The sequence below is a fragment of the Emydura macquarii genome, unplaced genomic scaffold (assembly GCF_026122565.2).
Source record: "Emydura macquarii macquarii isolate MOO-44397 ecotype Brisbane River unplaced genomic scaffold, CSIRO-AGI_Emac_v2 contig_2205, whole genome shotgun sequence".
Classification (NCBI taxonomy): domain Eukaryota; kingdom Metazoa; phylum Chordata; order Testudines; family Chelidae; genus Emydura; species Emydura macquarii.
In genome coordinates, this window is record NW_027132342.1 from 31,760,151 (window position 1) to 31,775,181 (window position 15,031).

Consider the following 15,031-nt stretch of genomic DNA (forward strand, 5'->3'; position numbering starts at 1 on the left):
CCCTTACAGTAAAGCAAAAGTATCTATTATTGAAACATCCATTTGTGTAGTGAAACTTTGAGCTATTCATCAATCTGTGTCTTCCAGAAAGAGGGAGGAGTGAGAGGAGGAACTTTCCAATTTAATGTTGTATTATTTCTCCATAGACAGCATTATGTGAGTGCCTTGCTAGAGCAAGCAGACAAGGGAGGATTTTTTACTTTTATTACAAAATATTGTATGTAGGCTTCACAGCTGCTAGGGAGTGGGCATCTCATTCTGTCTCCAATCCATACAAGATATTAATATTATAATAAACAGGGCAGGAGAATAATGTTATGTGCATGTACAACTTCAGTTGAAAAGCAACAATTATTGCAGGGAATTTAATCTCTCAGAAGAGAAAGCAAACCATTCATCATATCCACAAGGAATGAGAGAAGCACACGGTATAGCCAACTTCACTGCCTTGCTTTGAAGCACCTACACTAAGGGCTTGTCTACACTTACAGTGCTGCAGTGGCACAGCTGTGGCACTTGGTGGTGTTGCTACCTGTGGCAGTGGGAGAGCTTCTCCCATTGGCATAGATATTCTACCTTCCTGAGAGGCGGTAGCTATGTCGATGAAAGAAGCCCTCCCATCGACATAGCACTGACGATTCCAGGGGTTAGGTCAGTATAACTACATTGCTCAGGGCTGTAGATTTTCCTCACCCCAGAGCAACGTAGTTATAATTATATAAGTAAGCAGTGTAGACCAGGGCTAAGTCTTCAACTGATTCCTTACCACCTGTTTGGTTGCTGCTGGGAATGGTGGTTTTGAACATTTCCCGAAATGTGGGGTGAGCTCCCTGCAGGGGGAAGGGAAAAAGGACAGACTTCTCAGTTGCTCTCCAGAATCTCAACTTTTAAAAAGCAGTAAATCTCTAGCTGTTATGGCCACAAAGAGAGACTTCAAAACATGAAGCCACTGTAACCCGGGCAGAGACATTAACCTAAATTTGCAAAGAGCCTGAAGCAAAAGCTCTGAGGTGTGACCTGCCCCACTCATTTCAATGGGTGCTAATTTAGCTGCCAATTACAATACTTTAAATGTCAATGTTGTTAACTGTTTCACCGTCCATCAAAACATGCGGGAAAGGGGAGGAAGAATCAAATTACAAATTTCTACACTACTCTAGTGATCTCTCATTTTGGGTAGGCCTTCTACAACACATGAAGGAGGGCGCAGTTGGTTTCATTTCCTGTGGAGGGAAATGCTGCCTAATGGAAACAATAAATATAACCTGTACACTCTGAATATGTGGTCACACACAAATTCCTTCTAGATACTTACCAGGTTGAAGGTCATGCCATTTCAGGTAGATTTTCAGAGATGTGAAAGAAAGCCCAAGGCCCCCCTCAAACCTTACCTGATTGCATTCACACAATACCATTTCATCTGAGGGCAACATTGGACTATTGGCTTTGACTTAAGACCTTAATATGACAAAGCAGTTATGATGTTCATACAGTTGAGGCAAACATTTTGTGTGGATTTCCTTGGATTGTACAAATCAGATAATTTCTAAAATTTAATTTATTTATAAATGACTCTACTGAAAAATCTATTCGTATTAAGTAATCTGATCGATTGACCCAGGGGCCTATGATTAGACTCAGACTATCTTTGTTCAGTAGAATTTTGTGCAAGTGAATGAAAAAAAATCCAGAGCCAGATATTCAGCTGGTGTACACTGGTGTAGCTTCATAGAAATCTACTTTACACCAGTTGAGAATCTGTCACTAAGAATTGACTCTTCATATTAACAGCAGAGATGAAGTTGCATAGGTGAGTTCTGTCATATTTTTCATCTTCATCTACATATCTGACTTCTATGGACTTTAAGCACAAGTCCCTTTATGAATCAAGACCCTACTCCTCTGCTTTCATAGTCTAGTTTCCCATCTTGATGTCTATAAAATAATAGCCTCTCTTTTATTCCAGTTTTCCAAATCCATATCAATGCATCCATTCAGACTAACTTGATGTAAGCTGGGTCTGAATGTCCTGCCGAGCTGGCTGGGGGGAGGAGAAGAGGCATCAGGGCCAGACTGTATTTGCATGAGCACCTCAATCCCGCTTAGGCGTTCAGCATGATGGGACTGCTTTGCCCAAATGATCCCTTTGGCTGGTATTGGGTTACAAATCACTCCAGTGTTAAATGCAGGGGTAACAAAATGTTGTTCTCCTTATTGTATATGCAAATAGCAGCAGAACTGTGCTTAGCCTGTTCTGATTGAAGGGTCACTGCCATCTGAACCGAAATGGCTAAGCAAGGGGCTCGGATGCCAGAGCCCTGTGATGGTGGATAAGGGGTGGGGACAGGTACTTCTGCCTGGAAGTGTGGGTGCTGCCTGAGAGATACAGTTTAACCTCCCCCTCACACTGTTCAAAGATAGAACTAGTTAAGATTCCATTAGGATCTTTTGTTAAGTGCTCACAAGAGCTGAACTCATCTACTATGGAAAAATGCTCCTGCCCATCTTCAGTGCTGAGGTTCACCCACTAAGAGCTGAAATCACTGAGAGCTGAGAATCAGAGAACTGGGTAGAACCTCAAGAGACTGACCACGCAGCAGTCCTAGTGGAGAAGCAGGTGCTAGCAAAATGTGATGGTGTGCAGCAGAGAGACTGGTGAGGGGTGGCCAGAAGGGCAGCCCGTGGAGCAACAAGTGGCTGGCAAAGCGGCTGACAGAGTGACAGGGAGGGTGGCCAGCATGTAGTAGCTGGATAGCGGAGCAAGAAAGGTGCCTTCTTCTTCCCACCGTCTGCACCTCTAGACTCTGGGTCTGCCCTGACTAAGGACAACACCTATGAGCGTGGTGCTGTGAAGGGAGCTTCACTTTAAAGGAACTTCTTGTTGCTGGACTTAAGAACCTGAGGCAAAAAGAAACTGCCCCAAGTACTCTGGAGTGGGTGTTTTGTTCATGGTTTTATGTGTGTGAATCCTGCTTGTGGCATTTTCCCAAGTTAAGGCTGGGTTACTTTTCCACTTTTATTAAAAGTCTCTTTTACACTCTCTGTGTACAAGTCTCTGTGCTTGCGAGAGGGGAAGTATGGCCTCTAAAGATGCCTAAGGGGTGGTGTGTAATTGTCCCAGGTTACTGGGTGGAGGCTTGAACTGGTTTTGTGTTGTATTGCTGAAAGGACCCCTAGATATTGAACCCGGTTCTTCTTGCTGCCAACTCCGATTGGCAGAAGGGCTACATTAAATAACATTTATTTTAGCTTAGCCCCTGTCATACAGCCTCTGGCCTTCTCTCTCTTATGATAAAGTTCTGTTTCTGCTCAGCAGCTTCTTGTGTGTACAATATTTTAATCTTGGTGTCATTTCTTCCTCTATCTGCTCTGATTACTCAAAATAGCATTTCCCCCAAAAAAAGAACCTATATTCTTTTCCTTCACTTTTTTTTAATTCACTTTTTTTTAATTAAACTTGAAGAATGATTCCTTAGCCAGTAATTTGGTATCTCAGCCAGATAGGGTCACTGCTAATAAGCATCTTTGTTTTCAAACATCTGTTTAAACCAACAAGTTCATAAATCGTGACGTGTTTTCAGCAGCCTAATATGAACCTGTTACACTAGAGCAGAATAACAAGTGAGTGCCATGATAGATAAACACAGGCAAGTCTGGGTTTCAACAGCTCACATTGGCAGTTTTCAATTAAAATGTAACAGCAGCAATCTATAATCTATTTTCTTTTGGGAAATAGTGATACAAAGAAAACAATAGATATGATTATAAGGAGGGTTTATATCATTATTTCCCAGCTTGGGATGGAAGTATTCATAGATGATAAACTGCACAGCAAGGAATAATTTAGAAAGCTCTCACTCTAGGTTTAATCTGCCAGACAGCTTCACATCATTATATATCTCAAAAGTGGTAAACAAATGGACCTGATTTTGCTGCAATGTAAATGAGGAGAAACCCCAATTACGTTAATAACTGAAAAAACTGGTGTAAGTGAGAATAGAATTTGGCCCAATACATATCTAAAGGGAAGAAACTAGGCTCTTAGAATGCAGGAGCATAAAGGTTGTTTAAAGCCATCTTTACTCTTCTTCTCTTCCCACACCTGCCAACCAATCATGTGCCACCATAACTTAGACAGAGCAGCGATTCTGGCCTCATGACTGAAGTCAGTGGGTGGGAAATGAGAAATGTTAAAGTGACCTAAATTGTCATTTACTATACATGTGCACAGTGCCTACCACAATGGGGCCTGACTTGATTGAGGTCTCCAGAAACTCCAGCAATACAATTCTTAAATCATAATAGTAGGAAGCCAGAGAGAGGGGTCAGAAAGAAAAGAAAGCTGGAGTATTGTTGTCAATGATGAAAAAGAGGATTGATTGAGATGGTGATTTGGAGGCGCCACTCCAAAGCCAGAGACTGAATAAGGATGTTAATGATATGAATACATCCTATGTAGGGATCATTTCACCACTTCTCAACAAGTGGGCAGAATGTAATTACCCACTTGCAATTTTACTGGAGTAACTACGTAAACAACAAACTTAACCCTGCTGACCTGAAAACTTCATAGACCACAGGAGGTCAGGTTTTTGGTTTTATATCTTATCCAAAACATATATATTGACTTTATCAAGAGCCAGCATAAATATGTGAATTCACCTATCAATAATGATAGTATACCATTATAGCAGTGGATGCGATTGCAGACTTGGAATGAGCACAGAATTTGTATTTGAGCAATTTCAGTAATGCTTCTTTTTTGTTCAGCTCATTCCTCGATGAATTTGTCTGTCTCTATACAAACCTAGCTAACAGGCAGCACTCTTCTGTTACATGCAGTTGAACAGATTGTCTTCATGTGTTTCTTATGTTGTAATACAATCTGCTTCTCTTCCTTTCCTCCACCATTTAATCTTTCATCACAAGTAAATGCCAACAATAAAGTAACTTGTGCCGTAGTAAGATTGTCTGACTAGCTTGAGAATGGGCACACTACCACTCTGACAGAAATATTTGGCAACAAGACTCTCAAAGGAGAGTTGCAAATATTTTCCATTGTAGTCAGGGGAGGGGGCCATTGCTAATTCAACATTTGGGTGGGTTAACTGTCAAAATATAGTGTGTTAGTGGTGTATTTGTTGTCTTTTGACTCTCCCCAAGAGATAACTAGAACAAATATCTACTGTGAAGATGACATTCAGTTAAATAAATTAATTGTTAGATCTAAGACTTGTGTCATTTATTTAAAGAGGGAGTGAAAACATTTTGTCTAACTAGATAGCTTATATCATAAGACCCATGAAAATAGACTGCTACATACACACTACAATCAGCTTCTAAAAATCCATACTTGTCTGCCATTCCCATGCTCTATTTATGCATTCAGGGTACTCACGAATAATATCTTCCATGCTAATACAAAGATTCTTGCTCGAGAAAGACTATCTTATTTCTGAATTAACTGCATGTTTTAGCTCAATTGTGACCTAAAGATTTCCTGAGAAAAATCACAGAATACTAACGTCTGTGATTGTTTTGTATTGATGTGGGTACTAACTATAATAAAAGTTGGAAAAATCAAATATTTGTATTTATCTTAAATTCATAATAAGCGCTCTATCAAATAAACATTGAAAGTAAAAAATAAGAAAATAGTTATTATTTTCTGGGAAAATATCTTGTTCAGTAGAGAGAGAAAGTTGAGATAAATCATAGTGAAAGAAAGAATGAAATAATATTCTTCTAGATCTTAAGCCTGCAAAGACTGTGAGTAGTTTCTTTGCCACAATGGTATTACCTTCATTCCATCAAGTTAAACATGTGTATCATTCTTTGCAGGACTGAAGTCTAAGATATCGATTGCTCTGATTTTTCTCTTGTTTCATTTGGTTTCTTTATACTGTTCTCTAATAGTTAACCTTGATTTGTTTTTTACCCCTAAGCTTTCAAAATTATAAGGTTTTTCAAAATCAGATTTTTGTATTTTGTTAGGATTTATGAATTAAACAGATGGTAATTAAAACTGGATTTGTGTATACTTGTAGTACATCTTATGTGTATAACCTTCATAAATATTTCAGTATGACACATGTCAAACTGGACTAAAAAAAAAACAGTGAGGCACTGTAAACCTAGGTCAGGACATCTGGTTTATGGGACATGATAAAAGATTAATGAGAAGAAAGTGTTCATTAATTAACAAAACATTTTTCATTTGTAAAATTGGTTCTGTCAGTGAATTCTAAACCACATCCTGAAATGTGGAAGGACTAGAACTAAAGACAGTGCTGTTCATTTGATGTTTGTACAGCTTTTTTAAAATCCTCCTCGTGTGGAAGAATTCGAAGCACAGAATAGAGACTTCATTTAGCCCAAGTTTGCAGAGTGCCAGACCTTAGGACTTCTGAAGATTCTATATAGCTTTGGTTCTTTCAGTAGATCTATAGAACTGCAAACAGGCAGAAAGATGACCCTAAGGATAAAATTACAATGCACTGCTTGAAGAGGTGAGGAAGAATTATTTGGGGGTGTATTAAGTACTATTCTTTTGCATGAACTGAAAGTTATCCAATAATGTAAGGGAAAAGGGCTTGGAGAATAGACTTGAAACAATAAGTTGTCTAGCAGTAGCAGCTGAGGTTGTTGCAGACTATCTAGAAGCAAACAGTATGATATGAAGAAGGAATATGGATTGAGTTTTAGGAAATTAATGGATAAAGAAAAAGGGAATCCTGCTTTATTTAAACCCATAGATCATGAGAAAAAAGAAAACAGGGCTGAAAGTCAGTCTTCAGAACATTATTGTGGATTCTGTCACACTGAGTTGGTTTTTAATATACAAGATAAGATACAATATAGGAGGAAATGATTGGTATGATCCAGAAGGTTTAGCCTCTCTTGGCAGCAACAGCAATGCTGGGCTATTTTAAAATGAAGAAGAATGAATCTAATTTACGTGCCATAGGTGCAGAAATGGGGGAGAGACATTGAAGGAAATGTAACTAACAGAAAAGTGTAAGATAAAATGGAGACCTTGCTTATTTTAAAGGCTCCTGTTAGTAATTTTCCTGCCACAGCGCCCTTTCTCACCCTCAGGATGCAAGTTACAAACATTTGTGTGTCAGCTGAAAACCAGACTGGTGCAAGTGTCACTACTTTACCATTTACACCTATTTTCTCATCTACTTGCACAAAGGGCCAGAATCTCTTCTTGGTTCTCAAGTGATTTCATTAAATCAGTGGTACTACCTCAGATTCACACTAGTATCACAGAAAGCAGATTTTAGCCCTTAGCATGTAACACATGCCAAGTTATAGAACTGCAAGAGAACTTGGCTCAGACTTCCTTGGGAGTTGTGCCCACTCACAGCATGTCTGGATTTTTCCCTGCTAAGTAACCAGGAAACTCTTGCTAATACTTTAGATTTCAGGCTTTAATCTATTTTAAGACTTTATATGGTGCCAATCACTATAATACTTAAGGCCCAGAGATGTATACAAAGGTACCCCAAGAATATTTAGGCACCTAACTCTCACTAAATTCAATGGGAGTTAGGCACCTAAATGCCTTTGAGGATCTGGGCCTAAGTGATGACATCTGAGGCTAATTTAATCTCGAGTGTTAACCTAATGTAATGAAGTCAATGAGAATTGCACCAGGGAGAATTTGGTGAATATTCCCTGAAATATAAAGGAAACCTCCACTGAACCACTGGATATTTCAATAGCCATTTACTACTTGCATAAGTTTATGAAAAGCCATTTCCATGACAAGAAACTCATTTTGAGCCAAACCTTCTAATTTCATTTTTCTTACTCAACAAAGGAAAGTCTGCACTGCATATAGTATGTTAATCACCTAAAACTAAGCATTTATCCTATTAACCTACTTCCTGTGTTCAAAGCTTGTTAAGTTACATTAATATAAAAGCAATTAAACAGCTCCTCTCCCTCCACTTTCATAAACGTTTTATTCCACAGAAAGCTATTCTGTGATCGCTGGAGAGTTCAATGTATTTGCAAAATAGAAAATTATTTTCATTTGTATCCATTTAAGTGCAGTAATAAAAACCTCTCTCTCTCTTTTCTTCTTGTAACCTATAATGGCCGCTCTCCAGGAGTTGCTAGAAAATACCCACCAAAATTATTATCACTGCCAGCACTGAAGCAAAGAGGGAAATTTCTTGAATCTTTGCCAACTAGAAGTCTTAATGGAATGATCCTACTCAGAAATATTTCTGCCCTCAGTCAAGGTTTTTATTTATTTATTTGAAAGGGACTGACTCCATACTTAAGTGCAATTCTACTCTGAGAATTGATTATGTAAAAAAGAAACAAACCAGAAAACAAATCAATCCACAGACTTTGTTCTCTTGTGTGTTCCAATTGAGATCTGTTAAATTTAATGACATGGTAAATTTTGATTGTGTTCTTTCTGCTGTTAACTCTGTAGAGCCAACATAGCCCTGAGAGAGTGAACTGAATTTTGTTCCAAATCATGCATCACTTACTTAATTATGTACTAAGATCCAGAAACAAGGAAGAACTCTGTATTAAGATAATTGGATTGCAGAGGTACATATGATGACAGTCCCTTGTGTGTGTACTGTACTATTGGGCACATGTGGGCACTACTGGAAATAAATAAACTTGGCCAACAGAAGCTTTGTAGCTGGTGACATACAGTTTGGAAAGAATGGAACTTGACTTTCCAGTTCCAGATGAGCATGTAGTTTGTTCATAAAATCAAAACCGGTAAATTGAGCAAATTAAGTTGTGAAAATACCAGCAAATAAATATGAAAGCCAACAGTGTACATGGTTATAGAAGTCCATTATCTGAACAGAAATGCACATTTGGGACCTGATCTTATAGACATTTATTACCATGTGTAGTTTCATTGATTATTGCCAATGCACGCACTGTGCTAGGTATTTCTGGTTGCCGGAATCTTCACATACATGGCTGCCTGCCAGAAAAAAAACAGGTGCTGGCTGAAATCACGTACCTTCCCATGAACTCTCATTGAATTTCTGCTCTTCTAGCTAGCGATGTCATTAGGGCCTTGTCTACAGGAGAAAGTTGCACAGGTTAACTAAAGTTGCGAATTTAAATGGATTTAGATAAACTAGTGTAAAAGGCTGTGTGGACACTCTTATTTCAGTTTAAACCAGATTTATTTTGGTTTAGTTTAGAAACCAGTTTAAACTAAACTGAAATAAGAATGTCCCCCCGAAGGTCTGAACCAATTTAAGTCAAAACTTTGTGACTTTCCCATGCAAACAAGGCCTAAGAGAAATTCAGTGCCCATACCCATCATTGAACCATTGCCACTTCCCTCAAGAGAGATAAGTGGATATCACTGTATTCCTTCTACCTCTGCAACTTTGGTCAGGCTGCGAAAAAATGTTCACATATTGCACGTGGACACTTCTTCTCCTTTATATCTCACTCTTCTGTCTTTCAAACCCTTCTTACCCCCTGAGCTTCAGAATTCAGTAATATGTTCTTGGCCCTTGTACTGTTGAGTGCTCCTGAGATCTCGGTTGGTTATCGTCCATGTGTACGCCTGAAGAGAAGCATATCTTGATGTTTCACAATAGTGTGTGAATGGGTGTAGTACTCCAGTGGTGACTTGTTGACTTCTATTGCAACCAAGTCTTGGAGTGTTCAGAACAATAGTCATAGAATTCTGTGCAGTGTTTTCTTCACAAATATTTTTATCATCATTTTATTTATACAGAAACCCAGGGAATGAAAAGTCACAAGCACTTGCAGTACTAGTAAGAACACTCTTGGAGTATGGTAGTAAAAAGGATGATGTCTCTGTATGTTGTGCTATATGCCGCCTCCATACCTTTCTAGGAATTTAAGAAGAGTGCATATAAATATGGTATTGTGCATTAACCAGCAATGGAATCATTTATTACTCTTTTTTATTATTTGGTTTCTTCTTTTTAGATTGTTCATGAAGATCAGAAGAGCATGACAGGAGGCATTGTCCCAGCCTCAGACATAATGCTTGTTTTCTGTATATGTTCAGTAAAAGGAAGCCAAGTATTCAAATCTATCATTAGCCTCTTATTTAGTAAATATTTTTGGCTAAAATTTGTGTTCTTCAGATAGGTGTTGTGCTGTGAGGATGGACTAAGAGGGTTTAAAGAGACTCCTCACCCAGCAAAATTCAAGCCCTCTTATTCCCTGCAGCTAAATGGGCCCCAGCTGTTGTCTTTCCTCCAGCATTCTCTTCCATGTATCTCTTTCCCACACATTTAAAAATCCCAACACCTGACCCAGTAGCTATGATACCTCTGTGCTAGGTTCCAATTGCAGCTGAATTCAAATCTGGCACATTCTGGGATGTTTATCATTGGGACTTACGAAACTGGAATTCAATGTTACTTCTGTGCCCATCAGGAAAAAAAAAAAGCCTTCTGTTTACCTAACACCCTTTTCAAAGGTAGAGGGGCCATTATGGAATAGGTTTGGTGATTGTGAGACTAGGAGCTGGGCCCTGTTGAGAGGTTGGGGGAGAATGACAGGAGCCTTATTTGAAAGTTGTAGGAGGACAAGGTGGAAACTATGTCTTTGCTGGGAGACAGAACACTAAGACTATGTGTTAAAAGCACAGCCCTGCAATAATCACTGTCACGGGTGGAGTGACAGTATTTTCCAGAAATGCTGATCTAGCTGGTAGGTAGAAGAAAGGGTGGTGGATCTCCCCATCTTCCCAGCTTGCATTAGGAAGGTTAGCGCCGTTGTCTGTGCTAGCCAAGAGCAGCATTTCTACTCCTTGGGCTCAAAGACTGCTATAGTGCAACTCCATGCAAAGATGTGTTGTTCGGGGAAGAGGGAGACTTCTTGCACACCCAACACAACCGGGCCCAGAAAGAAAGTTGAGGAAGTCTTTTGTGAATTAACCCAAATTTGAAAAATGACATGGGTTCAGTCTGTGAGAAACTAATCTGACTTCATAAGGTTCTTATTGTTCCTGAACCAGTTAGTCTATTTGTACCCTACAACATGCAATAAGCCCAAGCGTCCTACAGAAAATCCTTCATGACCCCATAAGACTCCCTAAAATCCATTCCCTCCAAATGCTCCATATTCCCTAAGATTTGATTCAAATCTCAACACAAAAATTGATGACTTAATTATTTTTGAATTAGCAACTGTTTGTAACCTCTGTCAGTACAAATTCAGACCACTAACGTTCATTTCCTATCCCCAGCTGCAGTAAACTTCAGATGATGTTTTTCCATATAACTTCATCCTTTGAAAGCCAAGTACCTATGATTACCTGCATGGTGGAGGTAATAATATGCATTCCCACAAGCAATAGCTGCAGTAAAGAACTACACTCGCTGTGGAGATCAAAGGATCAGCTATATCAAAAAGTCCCCAGAGCTCAGGGAGCACTTTGCTATCACTCAAAATTCCTTTCTGAAATATCTGCAATCTGTGGAGGAATGATGGAAAAGAAGCACTGTCCATAGGGTGCTAGTGAATCAGCAGGACATTAATTTGTTGTTTTTTATTTGTAGGCTAGGAAGGTCTCCACAGGCTTTAAATTCCAAATAGTTTTAATGAGTTATCAATGGAAAAAATTCTCATTGTATAAAAATGCACACTATATCTGTTCACTCCTTCAATATGGACATTGCTGCACTGTAGCTTAAATCTTTACCTGAGTTCTCTCACCACTACCACCACTTATTTCCTTTTTGTTCTTGGATATCTCAAACATAAACAGGTAGTGGCCTGGCTTAAGTGAAAAATTAATTTTTTGGGTTTCCAACAAGGTGGATTAATATCAAACAGATAGCTCCATCTAGTGGTATAATCAGACATCATTTTGAATTTATACCATTGTCTTGTTGCACAAGATACCCCTGCCAAGAAATTATTTTAACTAAAAACATTTGTCTTATTTGTGGTCACAACAGGTAGAAAAAAAATGATTACTTATACTTGAAAAAACTATACAAGAAACTATACAAAAGGCTTTTTCATCTATGCATTCTTTTAAAAGCTGCTGAAGCCATGAGATGGTGAGAGCCACCTAGACTGTATCTGCTGTTAACTTTAAGACACTCTTTCCTCTGCTGTAGTCCTATCATTCAAAAAACATGTACGGGCTATGTACATATTGACGGCAGCAAATTCGCCACCATCAGATTGATTTTTCCTTATCGATTGAGTGGCAGTGAAGACACGCTCAATCGATCCAGAAGTTGATCTACTAAAACCACCTCCAAAAAAAGCATTTCCTGTCAGTGCAGTACGGTGGAGACGGCGCGCTAAAAGGAAGTAATGAAGTCAACAGGAATTATGCAATCTCCCATCAACTGCCACCGAATTTGTTGACAGTGTGGACCTGCACTAGAACAGAAGAAGACATCATGTAATTCTCTAAAGATTCATATGCATTTCAATTAGGAATGTTTTAGGGTACTAAATATTGACAGGGTTAAAGAAGTGACCCAGTATGTTTGAATTTGGTTCTGCTGAGCGGCAACATAGTTTTCAAAAGAACATAGAGTTAACAAAACTTTAACTTTTGTATTCTTACATAATTAAACAATGTCATTCTAAAGGTTACTGTTCTCCAACCAATTATCACTTCATTGTTTTGAATTGCTTTTTTATAAATTAATTAATGTGCTAGGATAATCAGTTTACCCCATCCTGGATTTTAATAAAGCATTTGATACATTGGCTCATAAACTCTTACCTCCACAATTAATTCATATCAGCTTGGATAGGAACACTGTCACATGAAATGAAAACTACCTGAAGGGCCACAAACAAAGACTAATAATACTCAACTGTGTATTGAATTGCAAGGGAGGTCTCTGGTGGACTATCACAGAAATCCGTGTTAGAACCCATATTATTTAACATCTTCATTAATTATCTGGAAGAAGGGATAAACAGCACACTAATTAGATTTGCAGATTATACTAAACTGGGAGCTGTTTGAAGCATTAGTGGGGGCAGTGAAATAACACAACGGGAGGGATACAGAGAGCTCAGAAATAGGACAGAAAGTAACAAAATGAGATTTGAAATGTCAGTTAATTAAATGTGGGGGGATAAGGGAAATAATCTTAAACTTAATAGGAAACAATGAAATTGGCAGACCTGCATGATACCAACAGCAAATTAGACAAAAGTCTGCAAACTTGTACTGCAGAAAAAAAATGTCCAGTGCCACTCTGAGATATGTACAAAAAGGAACTAAGCAGAAAGGTGATAGCTTCTCTCAGCAAAGCTCTGCTAAGGCTGAATTTAGAATACCGCATTCAGGTCTCAGAACTTTGGTCCTGATCCTGCACCAGTAAAGTTGATGGGAGTTTTGTCATTGACTTCAAAGAGCATATGATCAATCACCTGAATTTATGGGGAGTTGTCTGCTATTTATAATGTCCCAGATGTCTATATCAGATTTAATAAAAAATACAAAGGGAACAGGGCAGAACTGATTAAAATATGTATACATGTATTTAACAAAATAGAACTAAAGTTTTTTACATAAAAGCATTATAAGTCAAGACATTCGTATCTTCTTCCTATTATTTGTGATCCCCAAAAGAGGTGTATGTAAGGCAATTACAAGATAATAGCACCTTCTTTGTTCTAAAAGGTTTTTGTACTTTCGGCCACAGATTTTAGGGGAAATATTGGCAATGTGATACGAAGTTGTGAAAAGGAAATATCCAGCAAATCTCTCCAGCGAATTGAAAGGACATAATGCTGGTCACTGTGGGCCAGATTTTTAAAGATATTCAGGCAGCTAAAGTTGTAGATAGACGCCTAAAGGGTTTTATATTAGAACGGGGTGGGAAATACTTTTCCCACCTTTGACCCGAAAATCATGCCAGCTGCTTAGGAGGTTGCAAGAATATCCTGATTCTGTTGTGTACATTCTGATTTCCCGAAGAATGTCATGTGGCATCTTAAATGAAAGCCAGGGTCACAATAATCATTGTTATTGTTGTATTTGTATATACATGTCACTATGTAAGGAGTTATGTATATATACACTGAAAATATGTTCTCAGATTCTGTCTCACAGTAAAGGTGGAGAAACAGGTTTTCTGACAGACAAAATGTGTTTATTCACCTGTCTCTCTCAGATGTTAATTAAGCATTGTAAGCTAACACAATGGATGTCCCTTTACTTATGAAGTTATCAAAGAGATGTAAAGTCAGCAGAGAAGAGCACACAGGAAAACCAAACGATGAGGTATACTGTCTCTGAGTTCAGACAATGAACTTTGGAGATATAAGTAGAAGAAAAAGATATCCCCTCATTTTGCATCTAGGAAGTAAATGGGCAGTGCATTTATATTCAAGATAATGGGATCTCTGCCTACTTTGGTGGAAGATTCTGCAAAAGGCTTTTGGTGAGATAAACTTTATTAGACCAGAACATTAGCCTGATAAGTTAAGTTTAGTCTCTAGAAAGTGTGTTAAGATTTTGTTTTATATGACACTTTTTGTTTCCATTATCCTTTACTCACTATCTCTCGAATCTTTGATAATAAACTTATCCTTGTTTTCACCAAGGGATTGATCCTGAGTTGCATCATACAAGCTGTTGTGTACTTTGTTCCCTTATGGACAGGTATTGTTAATTCTGTGGGTGCTCAGTGGATAAGGGGCTAGACACTACAGGGGAATGCTTCAAAAGACATGAGGACTGGGGTGCACCTATAGTTAACCTACAAAGCAAAGTAAGGACTTGCATAGCCCAGAGGAGAGTGCTTTGATGACTAATAGGCTGGTGGTACCAGGGAGGGAATACCCAGTTAGGTACAAGCAAGTATCCCTCAAACTGGAGGCAGGAGGATAACGAAGTGACTCACAGCCCCCCAAGAAACATCACATCCTCTCATTAAAATTTTAGTCATTTCAGAAATATTTTTTATTTTGCAATGGGATGAAACAGACCTTTTGAATTTTTTTCTAAAAAATATATGAGAGAGACCCTCACACCAGAACAACCAATAGCCTGGTGGTCATG

At 38.5% G+C, this 15,031-nt stretch overlaps 1 long non-coding RNA gene across 1 annotated transcript in view; it reads left to right on the forward strand.

The window, feature by feature from the left end:
- LOC137160542 (uncharacterized) overlaps positions 1-10,058 on the forward strand; it is a 168,978-nt gene extending 158,920 nt beyond the window's left edge. The window contains exon 3 of the long non-coding RNA XR_010921914.1: positions 9,964-10,058. This is a non-coding gene — a long non-coding RNA (uncharacterized lncRNA). The remainder of the gene's footprint in view (positions 1-9,963) is intronic.
- Positions 10,059-15,031: the final 4,973 nt, after the last annotated feature.